The sequence below is a fragment of the Sapajus apella genome, unplaced genomic scaffold (genome assembly GCF_009761245.1).
Source record: "Sapajus apella isolate SASKATOON/1434 unplaced genomic scaffold, GSC_monkey_1.0 scaffold27, whole genome shotgun sequence".
Classification (NCBI taxonomy): domain Eukaryota; kingdom Metazoa; phylum Chordata; class Mammalia; order Primates; family Cebidae; genus Sapajus; species Sapajus apella.
In genome coordinates, this window is record NW_022436967.1 from 17,824,176 (window position 1) to 17,851,619 (window position 27,444).

The 27,444-nt window shown below is 36.2% G+C and overlaps 1 protein-coding gene and 1 non-coding gene across 3 annotated transcripts in view; both read left to right on the plus strand.

Annotated features, from left to right (window-relative positions):
* The window catches only part of TNIP3 (TNFAIP3 interacting protein 3), a 110,414-nt gene that overhangs the window by 18,852 nt on the left and 64,118 nt on the right, over positions 1–27,444 (plus strand). The gene's annotated exons all lie outside the window — the stretch shown is intronic.
* Positions 20,902–21,008, plus strand: LOC116560940. The gene has a single exon (XR_004273220.1). It is a non-coding gene; the product is annotated as a U6 spliceosomal RNA (small nuclear RNA).

Genomic DNA, 27,444 nt, shown 5'->3' on the forward strand with positions numbered 1-27,444 from the left:
GCAACACAACTTAGGTGAGTTTCACATTCCATACTGTCATTATTATTAATGCTTGATGATCACACTGCTCGGGGCACTATTATTCATAATCAGACCGTACATTTATGTGTGTAATGTTTTATACAATTTGGAGAGTCTTTTCACATTTTAAATCTAAATTTAGAGTAGGTTACAAAAAACATAGAGAAGTAAACTTGATTATGTGTTTTTGCTTATTTCTGATTTTAACCTTATCTGTTGATTGGTTAGTTGCTCTTACAGGGAAAGGGCCAATCACAGTGAGTGGCACATGGCACGTGCTCTGAAAACATTGAATGAATAAATAAGTGGAAGCTAATTTAGCCTGTAAGGTAGCTCTATTCCTTAACAGAGCACTTCTCTGATCATTTTAAATTAGCTTACCACTGTGCCATCTTTGATTCCTCTTTGCCTTTCTCTTTCTCATTCTTATACTGAAAATCGTTTTTATTTTCTTATTATAAAATTAAAGGATGGGTTATAAGTCAGTTCTTCCTGTGTGTAGTACCTCTAAGAGGTACTATATTTATTCAGTTGGCTTTAGTGTTTGCAAAATACAGAAAAGGAAGAAAATAAAACTAGGAGTTCAACACCACCCTGGGTAACATGGTGAAACTGTCTCTAAAAACAAAAACAGAAAGCTCCAGGCTATGATCACTCAGGCAAATATACAGGGAAAGTAAGCTGAAAGAACAGGAATGTGTTGGACCACAATTTCAGGGCTGGGGGCAGGCCTGGACTCTGATCCTTCTTTACCATTTCTGCAACCATCATCTGACTGACCTTAGTCTCCAGCGCTTCCAGAGGACAAGCTGAAATTTAGCTGGGGTATCAGTTCTGACAAGGGGTCCCCCACCTCTGAAGTGTTGGGGGATAGCCTGGCCCAAAGACTTTGCTGCTGCTTTATACCTAGACCTCGTTTTAGCTTGTCTTCGTCTCAGCCTCATAGGTGTTGGGTTTCGCCATCTCAGCCTTGCTTGGTTTAGGCTCCTGTAGCTCATTTCTTTTTCCGATCACATTTTTTTCCTTTATTTGGAGACAGGGTCTTGATCTGTCACCCAAGCGGGAGTGCAGTCATCTTTTGTTGCAGGTAGGATTGGGGTTGGCTTCAAGTTTCGCTCCTATAGATCTGACTGGCTCTGCATTACAGAGCGGACGGCTGGGGAAACCCCTGGCGAGGGGGCATCCTGGAAAGGGCTTAGTCATCCGTGGGCCTCTGGGGGTCCACATCACTGGATGAAGGCAGCCAGGCATTCTGACTTTTATGGACTCAAGGCACTTTTGCCTTCATAGCTCCTTTCCTCCATTAAATAAATACATTAAAAAAGAAAGTAAAACTAATCTTTAGTCCCATCATCTAAGGTAACCACTGATAGAATTGTTCAGATCTTTCTCTCCCTCCCTTGATTTTTTTCTTCAAAAATGAGACCATAGTGAAAGATTTGTTTCTGAAACATGTTTTAGTAGGCATATTATGAATATTTTCCCAAGTAAACTTTTATCTGTAGAGTATCCACTTATATAGCTGTATCAATATTTATTTACCAATTCTCTGTTTGAGACATTTAAGTTAAATTCAGTCTTTTACTATCAAAACCAACGCAGCAACAAACATACTGTATTCAAATGTTTGGGCACATTCACTTTCTTTTTTTTCATTAGGGCAAATTCCAGAAGGTATAGTATCCAGTTATATAGCTGTATCAAAATTTATTTACCAGTTTACTTACCAGCCACTGGCTGCCTTTGTTCTGGACTATATTTCCAAAATATTTATAAAATAAACATTTTGGAAGATAAAAGTAATGTTTCTTTCTGTGACTAAAGGGCACAATTGCTTACAACCTCGGAAGATAGTGTCACCCTTTGTTGCAAAGGCAGACGCATTTACTGTTCAATGTAAAATATCCAGATTTCCTAAGACCAGGATTCCTCTCTGGTACCCCAACTCACCATATAGCTAAGTGCCACCTGGCTCTATTTGCATGAAACTGTGGAAATTTGGGAACTAGTCCAGTTTATCAACAAATGCTGATACAGTGGATAAGCTTTTGCTTTGAGCAATAAAGTCCTTTTTCTTTGACATAAAAGCCTTATCTCCTTTACCAGTTTGCATGAAACAATGATAGACTAAATTACTAGCTTGCACGTAGAGTAGTCTCAGACTCTTCACAGTTCTTGCCAACTGCCTTTGTTTTTATACTTGGTCTTTGGGTTCTCAAACATGTCCAAGTATTCTCCTACTTAGAATGAAACTTTCTCTCCCCTTCCCCCTCAAAGAATATATAATATATTCTCTTTAAAAACAACAACAACTCAATCTTATGAGTATGTTTCAAACAAACACTAAAATAGAGAAAACATAATGATGAACCCCTTAACCATCACAGCCGCTTCTGTAACATTCAGTAGATGGTCAATTCTATTTTCTCTGTATTCATAGTTACTATCCCACCCTTGGATAAATTTGAAGAATATACAAGTTGCCTAGGAAAGGCAAGATAAATTATTAATTTATTTACCTATTTTCAGAATACTGAGGACTCTTTCTGGGGAGATTTTATTGTTCATCACCATTAGACCCTCACAGCTTGCTCATCTTTTCAACCAAGTCTTCACCAGGCCTTGCTCTGGCACGGTTTCTAGTCCTGGCCAAATTTATTGACTTGGGATTGACATTTGAAGTATTCTTCATCTCCTTTGCTGTGGACTGAATTGTGTCCCCATAAATTCATATGTTGAACTCCTAACCCCCAATGTGACTGCATTTGGAGATAGGGCCTTTAGGAGGTAATTAACGTTAAATGAGGTCATAAGGGTAGGGTTCTCGTACAATAGGATTAGTGCCCCTATAAAAAGAGACGCCAGAGAGCTTGCTGTCTCTCTCCACACATGCCCGAAGAAGAGGTCATGTGAGCACACTGCAAGCCATGAAAAGGGGCCTTAGATGGAAACTTACTTGCTGGCACCTTGCTCACAAACTTCGTAGCCATCAGAACTGTGAGAAATAAACACCTGTTGTTTACACCCAATCTATGGTATTTCCTTATGGCAACTCAAGAAGACTAAGACACCTATTTATGCTACAGGTGCTTATTAAGGATTTTATTTGCTTTTCTTATTGATCTATTTGATTTCAGAGGCTGTGCGGAGGGATTTGGCTTAAGCAGCTATTAATATCTATTAGGCATCTGGAAGTCCAGGCAATATATTGGAAAATATTCCCTTAGGGAACCACCAATACTTCTATTATTCAAGATATCATTACCAAACCTGGTTCAATTAAAACTATTAAAAAATACTCCAGAAAACAATAACATTTTATTTCTATGTAATAGTAATTTTACTTTCTTTATTATAAATTATAATTCATTAAAAGACGGTGAAAATCCTTTTCATCCATGGGCTCAGGGTAACTCACACCTACCCTTCTAAGCAAAGTTGACAGCAAAAGTTTTTATTTATTTAGAAGCAAAGAGCATCCACTATCTCAATGACACCATTTAAAATCAGTATTGTGGTTAAGAGTGTGGTTTCTTGAGTCAGACTCCCTGAGTTCAAATCACATTTCTTAGGTAAGTTTAATCTAAAACCTGAAATATATTTCCAATTTTAATAATTTTCTCTTTTCTTAGAAGCACTCATGTAAAATTCAAAAAATTTTGGTATATATTACCAAAAACAATGTGCCACCAACTAGTTTTTTTAGAGTAAGAAAATATAAGAAGTACCTAGAATAGTTCTTGGCCTGGAGTAAACTTCAATAAATATTTGTTGAATGAGTGAATAAAAATTGCATAACTAAAATGATCATTAAAACCAATAAAATAATATAACTGATATTATCTCTTCCTATTTGGAATAAAAAAAAATAGGGGATCTTGAATCTTCTGCATTTGCTTACTGAAGCTTCAGAGGAACAGATATGTCTGGTATTTGCCATAACTTTATTGGTCTGAGTTTACAAGGCTAATCTGGAGCCTAATTATTTCCTCTGGTCTCATAATTCCTTCTAGAGCTAATGCTGCTTGCTTCAGTTCATTTAAACATCCATTATACCCAGTGTGACATCTTTTTTCTGATCACAGATGTGTTTTTTTTTCCCACAACAACTCTCCATGCCAGCTGTGTGTCCAATAATTCAATTCAGCGTTTACACTACCAGAAATTAGTACAGACCCCACAGGTTAAGGGCTCAGTTCCACAAAACTGCCCCCACTTCAGAGGCCAATTGCAAGTCCAGTGACCACTCATACTTCTAACAAACAGGCTACAAATTCAGAGGTTACCACAACCGCCTCCTCAGGTTTGGTAATTCATGAGAAGGACTCACGGAACTCAGGAAACACTGATGTTGACAGTTTGTTATTAGGGATACAACTCAGGAAGAGCCAGATGAAAAAAATCCAAAGGGCAAGGCATGGGGTGAGGGGAGGTGCACTTTCACACAGGTTCTTGCCCTTAACAAATCTGCTATATTCCTAGCACATCAATGTGTTACCAACCTGGAAGCTTTCCAAATCTCCTTGTTCAAGAGTATTTACATCCATACAGAACCCAATAGACTTAAAGTTTTTCAAAAGAGTGTTTATATCCCAATCTCCAGCCCCATCCCCTTTCTGGAGACCAGGAATGGGTCTGAAGGTTCCTACCTTCCAATCATAAATTTGCTTTTTCAGGTGGCCCCATCCTGAAGCTCTCCTTGGACTCCACCCTAACAGACTTCATTAGCATAAACTTAGATATGGTCTGGAGGACTTTATAGCTAAAATAACAGAAGATAGTCATTCGTATCACTTAAGAAATTTCAAGGGTATCAAGAGCTCTGTGCTAGGAACCAGAGACAAAGAGTATATTTTTTATTATATCACACCCAGTTGTAACAGCCAGTGGATATTTTTTTGCCTGTTGCCTAGACAAAGCCAATTTATCAAGACAGGGAAATTGTAATAGAGAAAGGATTTATTTCAGGCATAACCAGCTGAATGGGAGATCAGTTTTATTCTTACTCAAATCAGTCTCCCTGAAAATTCAGGGATCAGGGCTAAAGATAATTTGATGAGTAGGGAATCAGGAAGTGGGTAGTGCTGATTGGTTGGGTTGGAGATGAATCATGGATTTGAAGCTGTCATCTTGTGCTGAGTCAGTTGCTGGGAGAGGGGGCACAAGATCAGATGAATCAGTTTATTGATCTGGGTGGTGCCAGCAGGTACATCAGTGCAGGATCTGTAAAATACTTCCTCTTGGGTTTTACAATAGTGATGTTATCCCTAGGAACAACTGGGGAGGTTTTGAATCTTGGTGTCTCTGACTGCATGATTCCTAAACCATAATCTCTAATTTTGTGGATAATTTATTAGTCTTACAGAGGCAGTCTGGTCCCCAGGTAGGAGGGGTTTGTTTTGAGGAAGGGTTGTATATTAATTTGTTTTCATGCTGCCATTAAAGACATACCTGAGTCTGCGAAGTAAAAGAAGTTTAATTGGACTTACAGTTCCACATGGCTGGGGAGGCCTCAGAATCACGGCAGGAGGTGAAAGGTACTGCTTACTTGGTGGCAGCAAGAGAAAATGAGAAAGATGCAAACATGGAAACCCTGATAAAACCATCAGATTTCATGAGACTTATTTACTACCACAAAAACAGTATGGGAGAAGTCACCCCCATCATTCAAATTATTTCCCACTGGGTGGCTTCTATAACGTGTGAATTATGGGAGTACAATTCAGGATGAGATTTGGGTAGAGACACAACCAAACCATATCAGGTTGTTATCATCTTTGTTTCAAAGTTAAACTATAAACTAAATTTTTCCCAAAGTTAGCTTGGCCTACACCCAGGAGTGAACAAGGTCAGCTTGGAGATTAGGAGCAAGATAGAGTCAGTTGGGTCAGATCTCTTTCACTGTCTTAGTTTTCTCAGTTATAATTTTTGTAAAGGCAGTTTCAAATTTTTGGCCTCCTCGTCTAAACTGCCCTCCTCTGTGTGGCTGCCATGCCCTAAATCTGCAGGCTTGTTTTTATTCACTAATACCATTGTTTAAGTAGTTAAATAAAGCATTTAAACATCACTGAAATTCTGAAATAATACAGAGAGTAAGATTTAAAGATATATAGAATCTACATAGAATTAATTGCCTAAACCATTAACATTTAACTATTATAAATCATTCATTGACATATCCTGGTTTCTATGAAACTTTAATAGATTTAAACTTAATGGAATTTTTCTTGATTTTCCTGGGATTGTTAGTGGCTCTTTTTAATTTAGAAGTTTCTGCTTTACAACTCTCAACGCTTAATGTCTATTTTATGTTTAGAGTTAAAATATGTCATTAATCATTGTTTTTTACTGATCTTGAGGCTTTTTCTTCTGTACTTCTGAACAATTCTCTGAATATTCAGGGTTCCTTCATCTTTATTCTTCAATTTCCAGTAGTTAACAACAGCAACAAATAAACAGCAAACAAAACAAAACAAAGAACACCAGGTCACATACACTATATTTTCAATAATATGATCGTCCATGACTATTCTTTTCCAATGAAAATATTTTCCTCTACCTGATCACTTTTTTTTTTTTTTTGCCTTAGCTCTTTGCCCTTTGGAGTCCATATTTGAACTTATTTCTATTTTAAATTGAAAAATTAACCTTTCAATTTATGTACAACTCCCGTGAATTCAAAATTAGATAGCTCTGTACCCTAAGGAGCTGTGTGCAAGAAATTAAACACGGCTGGGCTCAGTAGCTCACACCTGTAATCTTGGCACTTTGGGAGGCTGAAGCAGGTGGATCCCTTGAGTCCAGGAGTTTGAGACCAGCCTGTGAAACATGGTGAAACCCCATCTCTACTAAAAAGGCACACACACACAAAATTAGCTGAGCATGGTGACATGCACCTGTAGTCCCAACTACTGTGGTCACAGCTACTCAGGAGGCTGAGGTGGAAGGATCTCTTGAGTCTGGAAGGCTGAGGTTGTAGTGAGTCATAATTGCATCACCACACTTCAGCCTGTGTGACAGAGGGAGAACTCAAAAAAGAAAAGAAAAAATAAAAAGAAAAAAAAACAGGATATAACAAATGTAACATCTTAACACCTTTAAATAAATTTATATTTTAAATGTCAGAACAATACATTTATGATAAAATTCCTATGAGAATAATGAATAATTTATAGATTATTTTTCAGGAACAAGTTGATTATCATCATATTTAACTTACCTGAAAATCAGGGAATAACAACTCCTTCCTAATTGTGTTAAAGTGAGGATTAAATTAGATAACACATGCAAAGTGTTTAGCAAAAGGTTTATTTTGATTAAGGCTTGTGTATTCATCTACCTAATTAACATGTCTACTGGAGAAGTCTAAAAGACATTCCAAGTAAGAGTTTCCTAAGACTATTCTAAGTTTGCTCTTCTCTTGGTCTTCCCTGTCTGAGATTGCTCAGTGTGGTCCCCACTCAAATCTCATTTTGAATTGTAGTTCCCACAATTCCCCGGTGTTGTGGGAGGCATCCAGTGGGAGGTAATTGAATCATGGGAACAGTTACCCCCATGCTATTTTCATGACTGTGAGTGAGTTCTCACAAGGTCTGATGATTTTATATGGGGCTTTCTTTCCCCCTTTGCTCCACTCTTCTCCTTCCTGCCACCCTGTGAAGAAGGTACCTTTCTTCCCCTTTGCTTTCCACCATGATTATGTTTCCCTAGGCCTTTCCAGCCATGCAGAACTGTGAGTCAACTAAACCTCTTTCCTTTATAAATTACCCAGTCTCAGGTATTTCTTCATAGCACCAGGAGAACAGACTAATACACTCTCTCAATAAAGAGCAACTTCATTATTTCCCGTTGCTTAATCTGAAAGAACTCGGAGGCATCCTTGAGCTTTTTCTCTCTTTCCCTTTTCCCTCCTACTGGCTAAATTCAAATTACACCCAGAATCTCACTTTTTCTCTCTGCATCCCTCACTACCACTCTGTCCAAACCACTAGTATCCCTAGCCTGCATAATTTCAAGAGTTTCTTAAACGGTCTCAGTACCTTTACCCATGCTTCCCTACAGGCTGTTCTAAACCCAGCAACCAGAGTGATTTTTCCAAACTATGTCACATGATATCCCTCCTTTGCTGAAAACCCCCATCCACTCAGAGTAAAATGCAAAGTTTTTACAATGCCCACCAGCCCTTCTTAGGCTGGCTCCCTTTTACCTTCCTAGCGTAATCTGCTGCAACTCCTCTTCTCACTCTCCCACTCCAGTTGTATTTTCCTCCCCGCCGTATGTTGGAAAAACCAGGCAAGCTCTAGTCTTAGGGATTTTGCACTGGCTACCTTTACAGGGAATGCTTTTTCCCCAGTAAGCTACATGGCCCATACTACACCTCATTCAAGCCTTGCTCAGTTGTCACTTTTCAATAAGCCCCAATTTTGATCACTCCATTTAAAATTGCAATTCCCACCTCCGCAGCTAACACCCCATAACCCTGATTTCACTTACATTGCTCTATATTTCTTCTATGACACCTACTACTTGTTAAAGTGCTAACTAGACAAATAACTACTACAAATGGAAAGGGAAAAGATGCCAATAAAGAAAAATCAGTCAAAAACCAGAACTAACAATTTAGAAGAGCAAAGCAAATGAATAATGAACATATTAAAATATGATTAATATCACTGGCAATTAGGAAAATACAAATTGAAATAATGGAATTCGTTGTTGGCAAAAACACCAGTAACACCTAGGACTGACTTCAGTTGTAGGAAAATAAGAATTCTTACATATAGCTGAAAGAAATGAAAATTATTTTAACCAATTTAGAAAATAACCTAGAAGGTCCCAACAATCTAACTTTGTAAATCTATTCTATATAAATAAAATACTAGGATGTAAGAATATATCTCAACAGGTATTTCTATTGTGCATTAATTGTAGTGACATCACGAGGAAAAAGTAAAAAAAGCTTGCTATTCTATCATAGAGAAATGATTAAGTTGTGAACCTCGAAAATCTGAGACAGGTCTCAGTTAATTTAGAAAGTTTATTTTGCCAAGGTTGAGGATGCACGCCTGTGACACAGCCTCAGGAGGTCCCAACAACATGTGCCCAAGGTGTTCAGAGCACAGTTTGATTTTATACATTTTAGGAAGACATGAGACATCAATCAACATATGTAGGACAAACATTGGTTCAGTCTGAAAAAGGCAGGACAACTTGAAGCAGGGAGGGAGCTTCCAGGTAATAGCTAGATAAGAGACAAATGGTTGTATTTCTTTGACTTTCTGATTAGACTCTACAAATGTGGTGATCAGATATGCATTTATCTCTGTGAACAAAGGGGTGACTTTGAATAGAATGGGAGGCAGGTTTGCCCTAAGCAGTTTCCACCTTGATTTTTCCCTTTAGGTTAGTGATTTTGGGGCCCTAAGTTTATTTTCCTTTCACTAAATAAATTTGGTCCATTCATAATTTTCAAATATTATTTGACTATTTAAAATAATTAGAGCAATATGTATGAACTGATGGAATAGTCAACAGATGTTTGCATAAATGCAAAATAACCAAAAATTAGGAGAGGTATATATAATACAATATTTGTTTTGACATTAAATATTTAATTTATAAACTATATATTTATATTTTTAAACAAGGAAAAACATGTTGTGTATTAATATATATATTTGTATATACACATACATATTGTATATATACTCTACTTATATTTGTGTAAACACAGAGAAAAATATGGAAGAGTGATGTTAATACTAATTATCAGAGTAGAGTGGAACTGAAGGAAGCATAAGAACATTATTAACTTTTTTGTGTTCTCTATCGTTTGCTTGTTAAAATGAGTGTATTTCTATAATGTAAAATAGCCATTAAAAAAAAAACAGGTTACTATTTGAAAATATGTGGTCCAATAACCTGATAAATAAGTTCATGTATTATATCAGATGACCTAGATTTTTAAAAATGTTTTATTTTAATAGCTATTTGGGGAACAGGTGGTGTTTGGTTATATGAATTATTCTTCAAGGGTGAATTCTGAGATTTTGGTGCACCCATCACCCGGGCAGTGTACACTGTACCCAATGTATAGTCTTTTATCCCTCACCCCTGTCCCACCCTTTCTTCTGAGTCCCCAAAGTCCATTGTATTATTCTTATGCATTTGAGTCCTCATAGCTTAGCTCCCACTTATGAATGAGAACATAAGACGTTTGTTTTTCATTCCTGAGTTACTTCACTTAGAATATATTTTGTTCTTTTTATGGCTGAATAGTATTTCATTATATATATATATATTTTATTTTATATGTATGTGTATATATATATATATATATATATATATGACATTTTCTTTATCCACTCATTGACTGATAGGCATTTGGGTTGGTTTCATGTTTTTGCAATTGTGAATTGTGCTGTTATAAACATGCATGTACAAGTATCTTTTTCATATAATGACTTCTTTTCCTCTGTGTAGATACCCAGTAGCAGGATTGCTGAATCAAATGGTAGATCTACTTTTAATTCTTTAAGAATATTCACACTATTTTTCATAGTGGTTGTAGCAGTTTACATTCCCACCAGCAGTGTAAAAGTGTTCCCTTTTCATCACATCCTTGCCAACATCTATTATTTTTTGATTTTTTGATTATGGCCATTCTTGCAGGAGTAAGGTGGTGTCGCATTTTGGTTTTGATATGCATTTTCCTTATAATTACTGATATTGAGCATTGTTTCATGTTTGCTGGTTATTTGCATATCTTGTTTTGAGAATTGTCTATTCATTTCCTAAGCCCAATTTTTGATGGGATTGTTTATTTTTTCTTGCTGAATTGTTTGAGTTCCTTGTAGATTCTGGATATTAGTCCTTTGTTTGATACATTGATTGTAAAGATTTTCTCCTACAGTGTGGGTTGTCTGTTTACTCTGCTGATTATTTCTTTTACTATGCAGAAGCTTTTCAGTTTATTTAAATCCCATCTATCTTGTTTTTTTTTTTTATTTTGCATTTGCTTTTGGGTTCTTGGCCATGAAGTCTTTTCTTAAGCCAGTGTCTAGAAGGTTTTTTTAAAAATGCTATCTTCTAGAATTTTTATGGTTTCAGGTCTTAGATTTAAGTCTTTGATTCATCTTGAGTTGATTTTTGTATAAGGTGAGAGATGAGGATCCAGTTTCATTCTTCCACCTGTGGCTTGCCAATTATGCCAGCACCATTTGTTGAATAGGGAGTCCTTTCCTCAGTTTATATTTTTGTTTGCATTGTCAAAGGTCAGTTTGCTGTAGGTATTTGGACTTATTTCTGGGTTCTCTATTCTGTTCCATTGGTATATGTGCCTATTTTTGTACTAGTACCATGTTGCTTTGGACACTAAGGCCTTATAGCGTAGTTTGAAATTGGGCAAGGTGATGCCTCCAGATTCGTTCATTTTGCTTAGTCTTTCCTTGGTTATGCGGGCTCTTTTTTTGGTTCCATATGAATTTTAGGATTGTTTTTTCTAGTTCTGTGAAAAATGATGGTGGTATTTTGATGGGAATTGCATTGAATTTATAGATTGCTTTTGGCAGTATGGTCATTTTCACAATATTGATTCTACCCATCCATGAGCATGGGATGTATTTCCATTTGTTTGTGAGATGATCTAGATTTTTATCTCAACGTTTCAAAATAATATGACATTTAAGATAAATTACATGATTTCAATGTTGGAGTTTATCTAGGTAGTTTCTTTAATTTACATATGAGGAAAATGAGATTCTCATGTACTAATACATAGCAGGCTCTTGGTATGTAACTGTTGAATAAATGAATATGTGTATTAATTAATATACAAATGAATAAGCTAAGTAATTGCCCAGATCATAGCTAGTATTCTAAATCTAGAATACAACTCTTCTAATTTCAGGTCCAAGGCTCTTCCCATCATGACACAGGCTTGGGAGAACAACATGCAGACATGTATTGCATGAAGTTAGATGGGCTTAGCTAGAAAACTCCTACAAACATTCTAGCTCTAAATTTGCTTAAGGCAAAAATTATGATGCTCATGCTGTAGAACCATATTTATGTCTTCTTCTTAGAAAAGCTATTGTCTTTTATTTGGGGAATTTTGCTTGATTTTGAGACATACAACATAATACTTTGAAATTAATTTTAAGCACATGAGATACAAAACAATGCCTAGTAACCAGATGATCCACCCGGGAGCCTGCTGCTTTGTAAAAAGCCAGCCATCGACCACACGCCATCTTGCATGGAACATCCTTGTGATTTCTGCAGTGAGTCCTCCTGTGATCATTACAAGCACTAAATAAAGCATCAGTATGGCCACAGTTGTCCCCTTTCATGGCACATTTGATTAGCATGTTTTCTGGACTTTCCTCACAGCTCAAAACTTTCTTTCCTGCCCCCTACTCATTCAGACTCATCAGAAGCATCCATTGACATAGCTTAGAGTCCATTCATAAATTAATCATGGTTATTGCACCACCAAAGTTCCCCCTTGACCTTCAACTCCTACTCTCTTCCCCAGCACACAGTTCCACTTTTACTAGTATTCAGAGCATCTTACCAAAAAGTGACCTTTACTTTCACTCTCACCAAGCAGATCCAAGAAGCAGTTTCACTTTGTGATGCTTCTCTCCGGGTTTAGTTCTACCCATGATAAGTGATTTTCCAGTACAGCTTTGTTTGTTCTCTTAACAGAGCCTGAACAGAGGACTTGAAATGGCCAGCTGAGCTGGGGTTCCAGAAATCTGCTGGATAAAAAGGAATAAAAAGCTTTCTGAGGAAATTGAAACAAAAATAAACAACAACAAAGAATCTGTTGAGAAAAAGATAGCCAAGGTGCTTGATTGCTGGCAGTAACTTCAGGATCACTAAACCAATAACTTTGGCAGTAAGTGTTAGCCACAGTTCCCTTTGAACTAGCTTGTTATATCATAGGAAAATACCGCAGTTCATTGGTAGTTACTAAAAGCACCACAGAAGCCTGCTGGTCAGGGCATGTGTGCTCAGGGGTCTCTATGAATCCAGAGGCTGCCAGGGACCCCACAGCTGCCAACTGTCAAAGCTCTGTGTAAAGATGAAAAACGTTGCTCAGAAATATGGAAAACCCCCTCAGCCTGACAAGTCCTAACTAGGTACAGTTTTGACACACTGCATCTAAATAAAGTCTACTGAGGGCCCTACTATAAAGTTTTTGAGAAATCTTGGACTGTAAATATTCTTCTTCTTAGTGGATTATGCAAAAGGGAATTTGTAAATTTTGTAGCATCGCTGTCGAAACTCTTCTGCAGTTGTCTCAGTGAACCCATTGTTCAGCATTCTCAGGTGTGGCTGGTGTTACCTGTTTGGGTGAGAATGATGGCAAGAGGAAGTTCCTTTAGCATGTCTGTGCCCATTTGGGGGCAGTAAAGGAACGAGGTGAAAGCAGTCACAATATTGGCAACATACAAAAGAAAGAAATGCCAGATACCCTCTCAATTTTGACAGATGAGGGCTCTGCTTCTGACAGTGGTTTTTGAGGGGACGCAGTTCCCAGGGTAATGCTAGCTTGTGTAGAGCCTTTGTGTAATTGAGAAAAAGGCACGCTTTTTTTTTCCCATTTATTTATTTTATTGCATTTTAGGTTTTGGGGTACATGTGAAGAACATGCAAAATTGTTGCATAGGAACACACGTGGCAGTGTGATTTGCTGCCTTCCTCCCCATCACCTACCTCTGGCATTTCTCCCCTTGCTATCTCTCCCCAGCTTCCCACCCCCTACCGTCCCTCCCCTATTTCCCCCCAACTGACCCCAGTGTGTAGTGCTCCCCTCCTTGTGTCCATGTGTTCTCATTGTTCAACATTTTTTCTGAGTGTATGCAGCCCACACAAGGGCTCTTGGCTTGGCAGGTAGAGAATGGGCTGTGTCCCAGCCTTCGCTCCTAAGCCAGGTGCTCTTACACAGTAACCTACACAGCTGTCCTCAGGTACCTACCCTGAGAAGTTACCTACTCTGATGCCGCCTTGTAAAGATTAGGCTTCCTTGGTTTCCTTTCTTATCTGAGGGCACCAAAAGAATGATGCTTCTCTGGGCATTGTGAATTTGTGTTTGCATAATCAGCCTTCTCTTCTTCAGGCCATTCTTCTCAGGCTGTTGAAGCTTGGCACACACACTATTTTTAATTCCAGTTAAGAATAGAAGAATTGGGGAGATAAAGATCAGTTCAGTGAGAAGCTTACTCTCAGATCTTTCTGCTTGTCATGGATTGAAATGTTCAATCAATGGTTCCTGGGTGCCACTTCCTCCTCCCATTCATTGATCCCTGCTCATAACCAGGGCCTTTGAAGTCCTTGTTTTTCCTACCCATCTACCTCTGCCAGAAAGGGGTATTACTGGGCTAGAAAAGTCACAGATTCTTTTCTTCTAGACCTCATGCCTGACTTGTTCGAAGTGAAAAGTGCTGCCTAAGTAACAGCTAGCTTTATAGGTATATCTTTAAGCTTAGTGTGCTGGTGGATAGTATCAGTATTTTACTAACAGTTTTCCAGCTCTAGCATCCATTCCTTCCTGATTCCCTAAAGTTGTATCACCACCATCTCCATGAGTGTGTCCCAGGTTTCCCTAGATTTTCTGGTTTTGTTTTTTGTTCTGCTTTATTTTTTGTTTTGAATTATCCATCCCTTCTTTCTCCTTGTTCAATGCTTTCAGCTGGACCTGCCATGCCACATCTGTGTTTTCTCAAGTCCTTTTGTTTGGTTGGTTAGTTTTAGGGTTTCACTAAACTTTCTCTTAATTGTTTACAACTTTGTATCTCTGGCCATCAAAAAGGGTCTATGTCCCTTTCAAAGATCTCTTTGAAAGGTTTACACGTTAAAGACAGTCACTGTCTCATTATCCTCTCTAATTCTTGATTTTTATTTAAAAATTTTAGATACTTCAGAGCTATATGTATATTTTATGACAGCTCAGGCCATCATCACTTTGAAAGAAGGGATTGTTCTCATAACATATTCCATGATTTTGGTAACACTCTCTTTGAACTTATATTTTCCAGACACATACCAACTTTTAAACATTTTACCTTAAGGCAACCCATCTTCTTGATCAGTTGAGTTGGCCTTCTAGATCTTTCAAGCCATGTTTATTAAGAAGCTTGTAGGTAAATTCACTAAGTTTGTTTAGAGACAAAATAATGCTACAGTTTTTGTTGTTTTTAACAGAAACCTTAAAATGTGAGCTCCACAAAAACAGGGATCTTTTTCTGTTTTGTTCATTGACATAATATGCTAACCATCAAGAAATGCATCCATAATAGGTGTTCGGTGGTTATTTGCCAAATGAATGATAAAATCTAGCTACTGAAAAATTTTGCACTGTAGCTCTGTGAGAATGACTTCATAAGCAAAGAATCTAAATGCCTTGTAAACCTCTTTGCAACAGAAAGTTTCAGCCATATATATCAAATCCACATGTTTTGGGTTATTTTGTTCTCTAAATGCAGTTCTTTACAGTAAAGGTCATATGCTATTTTTCAGCCTATTCCTATAAATTTGTGCATTTTCTCTGTAGTTTATTCCTTTTGCTTTAGCATTTTGGTTTGAAAAGTCCTAAAAATGTCATTGCTTACTTTCTTTTAGAAGTAATTTCTAAAAAAAAAAAAAACAAGAATGAAACTTCTCCTAGCCAAGGTCCTTAAGAAAGAATAAATATATATACTCACCCAGAAATATGCTTATTATCCACATCCTTTAGTTCTTTTCTAGGATCTATTTTTAAAAACATGACAGAACATTTTCATATTTACTAAATGTTTAAAATTGTCTTTGCCTGTAATCTCAGTGAATCTTTCACATGTGTATTTAATCAGTCAAGCAAGATTTGTCATTACAGAAACTTTTATTTCCATAGTGTAAATCATTTGTATAGTAGTGAATCTATACCATGACGTTAAACTGCTCGCTGATAAGGACTTTAACTTTCTTATATGGCTCTCCTTATTGATAAGAATCATACCAACAATCTTCATTTCTCTTTCATGGCAGCTAATGTATTTTGAGGAGGATTTCTAAATTTGTCCCCAATTTTCTTCAGAATTCTTGGGTAATTCCCAGTTTTTTGTTTATGTTTAGCTTTCCAGCTAGGTTTGAAATAGATTTACATGTTAAAGACAATCTTTTTCTCATTATTCTCTTCGATTCTTCATTTTTATTTAAAAAATTTTAAATACTTCAAATGTGTATTTGAGTTTGGACTTGGGTGTTTTTTATTGTTTTTGTTTTGTTTTGTTTGAGACAGAGTCTTGCTCTGTCACCGAGGCTGGGGTGCAGTGGCATGATCTCGGCTCACTGCAAACTTTGTTCCCCCTTCTCCCACCAGGTACAAGCAATTCTCCTGCCTCAGCCTCCCAAGTAGCTGGGATTACAGGCTCCCATCACCAAGCCCAGCTAAGTTTTGTATTTTTAGTAGAGAAGGTGTTTCACCATGTTGGCCAGGCTGGTCTCGAATTCCTGACCTCAAGTGATCCACTGGCCTTGGCCTCCCAAAACACTGGTATTACAGGCATAAGCCGCAGTGCTGGCCGGACTTAAGTGTTCTTAAAGAGAACATTGGTGTAAGAATATCCAAAGTCTTTAACAGTAAAGCTAAACACCAAGTTTCTTAACTCTTAGCAGCCATCTGCTTGCTATTTATGAGTACAACTTTTATGTACCACCAATAAATAGCCCACTGCTTTCTGGTTGATTTTTTCCCCTTTTTGGTGTATTTAACACATTGTATTTTTTTTTTTTAAGTTCATTAAGACTTTGAGTCAAGTCTATTTGTGCTAGTTCTTGAATGCTTTAAGCTGAATTCTTATTCTACCCCTGGATCTTTGAGTAAAAGGAGAATTTTATTTCTTATGTATTTTAATGACCTGATGAAACACTAATCAAAAACTAAAACACTATGTATCTCTAATCTCAATTTTAAAAATACATATATAAATAGAAAATATGAGCAAATCTATCATAAGTTTATTCTAAATTTTCTACATTGAAATTGTGTTATTGTAACAATTATAAAAATCTTTATACAAAAGATTAAAGTACTTCTTTTTTCTATTTATTTATTCAGCATTTGTTTAGCCTTTGCTAAATATATATTGTTATCTTGGGTATTAATGTATATTGCTAAGCAATTTTTAATTTTTTTCAACTTCAAAACTGTATATACTTTATATCTCAGGTAGTTTGTAATTCCATTAAAAAATAAATGTGACAGAGTCTTTGGTTTTCCAAATCTCACTGGAATTTCACGTTTAATTGCTATGATTTCTATTACATAGTCAATCACACCCAATTGCTTCCTGTACCGATTCTGGAATTTTAGCTCTTTAGAACCAAATATTGTATGCATTCATTTATTTTCTTACTTAAAAAAAAAACTACTCTTGTTACAGGAAAAAACTTATTAAAAAGACCTACCTCTACCATTATCACTAGTTGTTCTGTTCTAATTCTTTACCTTTAGCGATTTACAAACACAGGTTTAAAATGGATTTTTATCACAGTATTAGTTTTAGACTCAAAAGCTGTAAAAAGAAAATATTACAGATCTTGTCAGTTTATTTCTGTGTACAGAAAATGGATCATTTATTCCTGAGTAAATGCAGTGGTTAAGAGCTCACCTTGAGCAAATTACTTAATCTCTGTGAATCTCAGTTCCCTCAACTCTAAGAACAGGGAGACAGTTTTCATCTTCAGAGGGCCTTCTGCAGACTGAATGAAATCAAGCATATGGTGTTTAATGCAGTGCCTGGCTCCATGAATCCTGCCATCACTGTGACTAGCTTGGGCAGAAGCTCTGTTTGTTTGTAGGTATTTCTACAAGCATCAGTAACCTGAGGGAAAATGTCATTTCTTTAGCAGAATGGTACTGTTCCCATCCTATCATCACTCACAAAACGAGTTCACTTCACCCCCTGCTGGTCCCTGTTCTTACTACCCATGCTATCAGCCTTGGTCTGTTTATCTCTGAAATGCCAGCTCTATGTGAGACTTGCCGTTGCTGCCAACTAATCTAACTTACCCAGTCTTAGGAATTTGTCTTCTAGCCTTTGTAGAGCTGCATTACTACAAATACTGGATTTGCTTTTATGTCAATCATATGAAGAGGATAATGATGAACAACAAACAATTTTATTCTAGATAACTGTTTTAATTTTCTGATCTCTCACATTGTCATGACCCTTGTTAATTCCCATCTGAATTCAATTGTTGACATGCTACAATAAACAAAGAGAACCAAGTGTTTTTGGCATTTCACCTCGGAAAAAAATGGTTCACTCTCTATACTCAGGAATAAATAAAGTCCATATTTTTTTTATGTTTTATAACTTTTCCAGCCAAAAGCAATGTTGTGATATAATTCCATTTTAATCCATGTGTTGCTGTCTGATGTCAAGGCTCACACCACTGTTTTTTAAAAAATAATTTTTAAAATTCTCTTATATACACATTTCTTTCTTCTGTAATCTCATCCGAAATTATGAGCACACAAACAGTTGATTTTGAAGGTGTATGGGACTTACACAAAGAGATTTTTAAAAATATTCATTGGCTTAATTGAGAAGAAGTTGGGTTTTTTTTTTTTTTTTTGAGGCAGAGTTTTGCTTTTTCACCATGACTGTAGTGAAGTGGTGTAATCTTGGCTCACTGCAACATCTACTTCCCAGATTCAAGGGATTCTCCTTCCTCAGCCTCCCGAGTAGCTGGGATTATAGGTGCCCACCACCGCACCCGGCTAATTTTTATAATTTTAGTAGAGACAGGGTTCACCATGTTGGCCAGGCTGGTCTCGAACTCCTGACCTCAGATGATCCACCCACCCTGGCTTCCCAAAGTGCTAGGATTACAGGCATGAGTCACTAAGCCCAGCCAAGAAGAAGTCTCTGTGTGTGTGTGTGTGTGTGTGTGTGTGCATGTGTGTGCGTTTTTTTTTTTTTTCCTATTGTTCATGGATGTCAGCACTGACTCACATTTCCCAAGGCAGGCTTCTATAATCTGAGGATTCCAACAGAGCCTATTTGCTTATTCTGAGAAGTCCGCAGGGAGGTGAAATGCCAGCAATTAAACAAAGCAAAGGTGAAGACATTCAAGGTTTAGGGTTTTGTTTGTTTGTGTTTTTTACTATGTGAACTTTAAATATTATAGTGGGAGTATTTCATTTCATTTTCTAGAATCCTTGGGCTAGAACACACCATCACAGTAATTTGATGCACACAAATGTTCTTTCTCCACATCCTTTTAGAAAAACAAAACAAAAACTAAATTATCTTAGTCGCTTTGGTTTGCACTAATTTCATAAACCCCAGGAAAGATTTATTGGTCTGCATCTTAGTTCCTGCTACATAATCAAATGCTAATTTCACTTTTATAAAATGATTCCTACATTGAGCAAGAGATAATTTTAAGTATCAAATCAGATCTCATTTTTTAGGTTTAATATTTTAATTGCTTTTTTGTACTTATAAAATAATTTCAAACTTACCAAAAAATTTTAAGAAGTGCACAAAAATGGTTTTTCCTCAGCGATTTGGAAATAAGTTACCACTAGAATTTTAAAGTTTGTTCTGTAAGCAAGAAAAAAAATAAAATTAAAAAAGGTACCACTGGATGATTTAGTATGCATATCCTATAAACAAGGACATTCTCCAATAATATCACAAGATAATCATCAAAATCAGAAAATGAACATTGATACAGTGCTACATCTAATCCTCAAACCCCATCCAGGTTTTGCTGATTATCCTATTAATATCCTTTGCATAAAAAAGGCTCCAATCCAGGATCTTACATTACATTTAGTTTTCATAATTTCATAAATAACTGACTCTTACAATCTTCATCAGTTTCTCAGTCTTCATTTAACTTTCACGACCTGATACTCTAAAACATTATAGACTTAATATTCTGTAGAATGTCTCTCAATTTTCTTTTAGCTAAGGTTTTTTTGTAATTAGATTCAGGTTTTATATTTTTAGCAAGAATATCACAGATGTGAAGCTTTATTTAAATCCATTTTATCATGCAATCATAGTTTGGATTTTTCTCATTACAGGTGATTTTAACCTTGATCATTTGATTAAGGTGGTGTCTGCCAAGATTCTCCAATATAACATTATTCTCTTATATTTCCCCTATTATTCACTATGTACTTGGTGGTGGGAGTATGAAATTATGTAAAGATCCCATTTCTTATCAAATTGTCAGCCACTAGTCTTAGCATCTATTGATACTTCTTACTGAGATTATCACTATGATAGTTGTCAAGTAACGATTTTCTAATGCATAATGTTCTCTACACTTATCAGTAGGCATTCTAATATAAAGAAAAGCCATTTAAGTTTAACATTTTTATCAGTATAGATTAATAATTCCTACTTTATTTGATGAATTATAATGTATTCTTATTACATATTTTGATATTGAAAGTATACCATATTTGATCAATTCTTTGAATTCTTCTTAATTTCTAGCACAAAAAGAAATTTCAAGATCATCAATTTCACATCCATATGAAGATCACAAAGGAAGGGAATGAATATGAATTATTGTAATTTTTTATAAAAATCAACTTACATATGACAGTGTAATGTCTCTTCTCACTTCTGATAGCATGTCCCAACACTTTTGTATAGCTGATAAGGCAGAAAACACTTTTTGTCAGATTCCTTACATTAGTTTTGTTAGAGATGGCACAAAACATTCTGAATCAAATCATAATTGGTTGTTATTATGTATAGGGTAATTCTACATAGGTAATGAAAACTTGTTTCTGAAAAGCTTCTACAGAGCATATCCAACAATGATTGTAACTTAAAAACCAACTTTATTAAGGAAGAAATAACTGTGCTCACTTCAGCAGCACATATACTAAAAGTGGAAAAATACAGAGGAGATTAGTATGGCCTACGTGCAATGATGTAATGAAAATTTGTGAAGTGTTACATATTTTTAAAAATAAAATAAAAGAAATAATTTTTATTAAAAGTTTTAACATAAATGAAACAAAAGAAATGAGCTATAATTATTACTCACATGTACACCACACATTGTCTACACTCATACCCGCTCTCCTAAATTCAAAATGAAAACCTTGGAGAAAAGTGCAGGTAACCTCAGAAACTATTTTCGACCTCAGCTGAGTGCAGAGTGCCCTCTAGAGGCATCATTAAATTAATGCAATCTTTCCAATAGCAGATGAACCTTTTAAAGCTCCATAGAAGCTTTTCAGAAGCAGTTCTCGTCAAATGCGTAGAATTACCCTACACAGAATAACAGCTGATCATTATTTGTTTCAGCATATTTTGTACCATCTCTAACAAAACTAAACAAAACTAATGCAAAGGATCTGACAAAAATTGGCTTGTGCTTTATTAGTTACACAAAAGAATTGGGAACGTGCCATCAGAGATGAGAATGGACATTAATGCTGTCTTATGACAGTTTGTGACCCTCAGTAAGCTGTTATGACATATCCCAAATATTTCACACAGAAAGAATGTCTTCAATAATTTATTCCATTATTTCTTAACATTCCTTAACATCCACAGACAGGTCAGGCGTAGATTGAGGTTGGCAAACTGTTTTAGCGGTCAGTCTTCACTTGGCTTGGCATCTTCTTTGTATAATATGCACACAAACTCAAAAGACAAAGGAAATTCCAATGCAGATGTGAAAAAAATTCACACTTAAACTGTTGTTTCAAATAAATGTTATTTAATGATTACATAGAAAGTTAATGTATTTCTATTACCAAATTTTTAGACAGCTCATAAGTATATGGTGTCTAAATAACTTATTATGTCAGATATAGTCATAAAAATCATGTGTTTCTCACCATCTTTACTATAATTTCAAAGATTTGAATAAAATTATTTTTATCAATTTCTGTGTCTTAAAGAAAAATGTCCTTTCAAATATTTGTCCCAATGAAACTCCGCCTTAACAATATTGGTTTGAGTTAAGAGAATAATTTTAAGATAGTAGTGTTTTGTTATGTGATAATAATCTTTACTTAAATACATAGTTAACAAATAACAGTGAGAACTATGGAAAATTATTAGACATGAATCAAAATTTAGCCTTCTCATCTTCCTAGAGAATGTCACATCTTGGAACTGTCTAAACATTCAGGTAGAGATTTGAAAGAAACATTTTGATAAGTTAAAGGACAACTGTAGTTGACACAGGATGTGGTTACACGAGGTGAATGTATCAGACATAACTTTACACTCTACTTCATTTCTCCAACATAGACACAACTGTAAAATACATCATTTAAATGTTCTTGTTGAGACGCCTATTTCTAAGAACATTAACAATAAAATATATAATTTTTCTGTGCATGTATTAACAGGTGAAACAAATGTTAGAGCAAGTGCCAAGTTTTTCTTCACCTAAATATAAGGGCTCAGCCTTGTTCATAAAGTTGGTTAGGAGCTATGTTTTCTAGTCTCTAAATCTTTGATTGTACACTCTTTAGAGTCTCTGCTTCTTCAAGAAAATAGAATTTCAAATAAATAAAAAATAACCTTAATGATAGCATGCCCTACTAAAATAACAACAACAACGACAACAAAAGGAACCTTCCCTCTGTTGACCCATAATGCTATTAAGCTATGTTCTTTCTGTGTCCCTGTCACAGAGTAAATTTTGTGTAATCTTCAACTTCAGAGTAAATGGCAGTGAGAGTAACGGTGTTTGACCCTCTTCTTAGATTTGTCCTTTTTATCTACTAGTGTCCTGTGTCCCTGGATAGATCATATCTTAGCATAACTTGGTCTTCCAGGCTTATACCACCCATGAAATCTAAGGTGGCATCATTTTTTTTTTTTTGAGCTTTTATTAAGAGACTCTCTGAGAGTTTGTTAGGAAAGTATTGAGCTCAACACTTCTGAACTCCAGGATACCTCCAGAGCCCTGCTCACTGACATGGACATTCTATGGTCTGTAGCAGACAGGTGTGTCCCTGTTACGCCACTCAGCTGTTAAGCCTTTGTCAGCCCTTTTTCCCAGAGGTGGATTTATGAGGCTGAGAAGGAAAGGCATAATATGGATAATGTAGACAGAGTGCATCTGAAGAAGACAGGGGACCAGCTAGCACAGGACTTTTCAATGGAGCTTCTCCTCTTTCAATATTACCTTGTATTTGTTGACTTCAGATCTAGTTGTTCTTGCCAATTTACTCTCTTGTCAGATACTTAGTAATCACTGTGAGGCTCTGAAAAATAAAATGATTAGCAGGTCAAACCCATCTCTGCCTTCTTGGGGTTTATAATCCAAAGGATATAAAATGCAAGTAAACATGCCGGGCAAAAAGGCCAAGATATGCATGTATCAGAATATCTTCTGTTAAAACATTGTGTTTTCAAAAGCTCTATATTCTGTTTTAACTTGTCACTCTGTTTTGTGAATGAGATTGTGTCACTCATGCAGAGCAGTCCCAAGAAGAAGGCCAAACCTATGTCAGCAGGATGCCTGTAGGAGGATGTGGTTTCAACAGAACTCTTTTCACTCCTTACCTCTCACGGGGCTAGCACCAGCACCTCAGCCGCACTATATCTCTGCTCCAAACTGGCTCCTCCGCCTGCACAGTCCTCCTGGGCATGGCCGCAAGAGGTTTGGATCAGGTTTGCGGCATCAGTACGGTGACCTGGCACATCACAAAAGCAGAGAGGAAATAAATAGGGAGCCAGCCAAGAATGCAGATTGAGGGCAATAATGGAGCCCAGGTTTATAAGAAACATCCCCCCACCCCATTCTCTGGGCTTTCATTTCAGACATGCAAATACAATTCTTCGACATCTATTTACATTTTTAAACCACATAGCCTTGGGTAAAACTTTAGAAATGTCCCTTCTTGTCCGAGGACAATGCTACTTTCAAAATTCTCTGAGCAAACCCTTTCTCTTCTACTATGCTTTTAAGACACAACTGTTAATATGTCCAATTACTAAAATAATTAAGACACCTGAGCTCAGTCACCTAAAACACACAAATGCAAGGTAATTGATGGGTTACTTGTTTCTTCCCAGAATCACCAAGAGCATACTTACAGTACTAATCATAATAACAAAAAGTAAAACCTAAAAATTGCTGCTTGATTAGCATCTTTTACACAACACTTCTCATTCTGGGTCACCCAGATTCCTGATGTTTGAATATCTGGAAGCATTTCCATTATAGAATAATCTACTATCAATTCTTCCTTGTCTCATATTTGAAAATGAGCTTTGTTCTCCAGGGTCTTTCCGGAAAATAATGGTTTATGACATAGATCAAAGCAGAAAATGTGACCTTGGCCATGGACTAGGAAGAAATGTGGCATTTGAGCTGGGTGAGTGTGTAGGAGAAGAAGGAATGCTAACGTCCTAAATTCTTGTCCTGGCTTTGCTGTCTATCACTTAGCCCCACTGAGCCTCCTTTCTTTGTTATCTAAATGCTGGAGGCCAATTAAACAATTTTCAAGTTATTTCTAAGACTGCGGTTATCTATTTTTCTATTGAATGTAATTATTTTCCTCTAGAATTTATATTACTTAACAATACTAATGAGGCAACTGTGCCATGTAACCATGAAAACCAAGTCTGGTGATTTGGGGTTGCATGCTCACCAGGCATCATTCGTGTGAACTTGAAATTCCATGGTCTTAAAGTACGATATCCAGGGGTGTTAATGTATAATTTACAAAAAATTTAAAACATGATGCTCATGCAAACATAAAATGAACCAATGTCCAAGGTTTTATTCAATGCATTAATTAATGAGATATCCTGAAATATAAGACAGCTCATTCCAGGAGCATTTGAGGAGCTGAGTATTTATAGGCAATTTAGTAGAGAAATGTTAGAATGACACGATTAGATACAGAACTGCCATACAAGGCAATAAACTATATATAACCTTTTAGATTATCTTCTCTACTAGACAGGATTCTACAAGTTAACAGTATTTAGGCTCTAATCAACTAGTAAAATGTAAATAAACAAACATTCGATTAGCTCATTAAACAATGATATTCAAAAACATATTGCATCCTTTAGATAATTTTTTGGAGACTTTTGTACTGAAGACCTTTGAACAAGTAACAAAAATATGAGGGTTCCAAATATACCTAAAAATCATTGATCTCTTTCTGTGTCCTCTCTTGTTGCTCATGGAAATTATGGGGCAAATTGTTATTTCCCAATGTTAGTCTGGGAAAAACAGCTCATAATAACATGTAACTTAGGGGAAATTTTTTTTTAAGTTTTATTGTCAAATTGGTGAAACCTGCTATCCTACTGATAAAATCTAATTCATATTAATATCATTTCTATTTAATTTCTATATTGATTTATTCTTGTGAGTAAAGAGCAGGAGGGAAGGATAGCAAGGAAGGAGATTTCTTTCCATGTAAATTTAAAATAAGCTAGGAAGAAGCCAAGACCCAACAGGTATTTACTGAATTTCATTTATTTCTGTCACCCTCACCTCAAACTCTTAGCCTAATAATATTGCCTTCATAATTCTCTGTTCATTTATAATTTAGTAAAAATGCCCCCTTAAATTAAGATTTTAGTAATAGTATTTGGTTCAGAGTCATTTCTGAATTTTTACATTTCCTGCATGGTTAAGAAAAAAAAAGAAAGAAACCATAATAAAAGTATACTCTTAGACCAAAAAAGCAGTCACTTTTGAAAGTAGCTAAAGTTGGATCAGGGTCTTTTTAAGCTTTTGAGAGGTCCAGAACTTGCTAGAGACCCTATCTTCAGGAAGAGATGATAAACACATAGCACACATATTATTTTGTATTTAATTTCATTGAATTCCATTCATTGACCCTGGTCAAAAATATAAAAGGGAGACCTGATCCCTATATCTTATCTCCCAAGCCTCTTTGAACATCTGACTTTACAAATCAGCTGTATTTCAGTTGGAGGAACCTATAGTTGTTTTCTTTAGCACAACAGCAGAAATGCCTGTCAAAATGGAAAACCTAAAACACGTTCTTTGGAAATAACCCAGCCCCCCATAGTCCTGCTGTATTAACAATGCTTTGGTCACTAGGACCCCAGATGTAGAGTAAAAAGTCACTGGCTTCAGCATGAATTCTTACCCTGCTCTCCATGAGTCAATTGACCTGGGAGAAGGTGCCTAACCTCACTGACGCTCAAGCTTCCCATCTGAAAAATATGGGTGATTAAGAGGTAGGGTCCAGAGCAAAGACCACTGGAGCCATAACTCTCCATCAGTTGAGCAGATTCTGGGAACAGATCCCAAGGTGGGGACAACTATGTACCCACAGAACTAATGCAAGGATTATGTAGGATCTGTTCTATTGGCGTTTAAAAGATTGGTAGGGTGTTTTTTTTGTTTGTTCGTTTGTTTTTTTTACCCTAATGCAAACCTCAGGTCATAGTGTTATATTAAGAGCACAGCACCGTTGGATGCAATTAGTAAGTGATCTAAATAGAAAAGGAGGATTTTTCAACTTTAATTAATTCTGCCTTTCAATTCTCAGAATGTTGAGCTTTATAGGAAAAAAATGAAATTTGATAAGTACTTTCTTCTGTGAAACAAATCTAGGTCAAATTGAAATTTATGAAACAATGAATTTCACTAATTCAAAAGAGAATACAAAATATTTTCATGTATAAATTCTTATATTAATTAAAGAATAAAAGGTTTCCTAATAATGCTGTAAAACCCAAGTAGGTGACATAATTCTCTTTTATTTAAAGTGTGACCAAACTTTTTGAGTATATTTTGAACCCAATGAACTTTTTTTGTGCTTTTCTTTTCTTTATGGTGGTATACTAAATTTATGACTCCTACTTTCCAAACTCGTTTGTTAGAACATTTGGTAGCTATTCCAGACTCTGAAAATAATGATAGTGTCAATCACTGAGCATCTATGGCGTGCCTGGCACTGTGCTGAGCATTGTACATATGGCATCACTAATCCTACTGACAGCCTCACAGTGTTACATTTTTTTCTCCTGTTTACAAAGCAGACCAATAAGGTTCACAGAAGCTAAAAGACATATACTAGGTCCCACTGTTACGTTCAACTCTAAAAGTGTGTTTATTCTACTGTATCACAATGCTTCTTTCAGAGGCTTCGTATGTAAGTTCTGAGGCATATTCATAATAGTGACAACGTCTGTAATATTGGCAATGAGAAAAGACAGTGAGTGCAAGTCCTTACTGTGCTATAATCCCTGGAGCTCCACTCCTCCTGTGTCCTTTCAGTTCCTAGCTGGATTCCTGAGTGCTCAAAACCTACCCCTCCCACAGTGGTCAACACTGGCACCCACTCTCTCCATAGGTGTGATCAAAGTCCCCCATGTCTGGTCACCACCATATGGTTCTCTTTTTCTTTGCTGCCACTTCTCCTCTTCCTGTAGT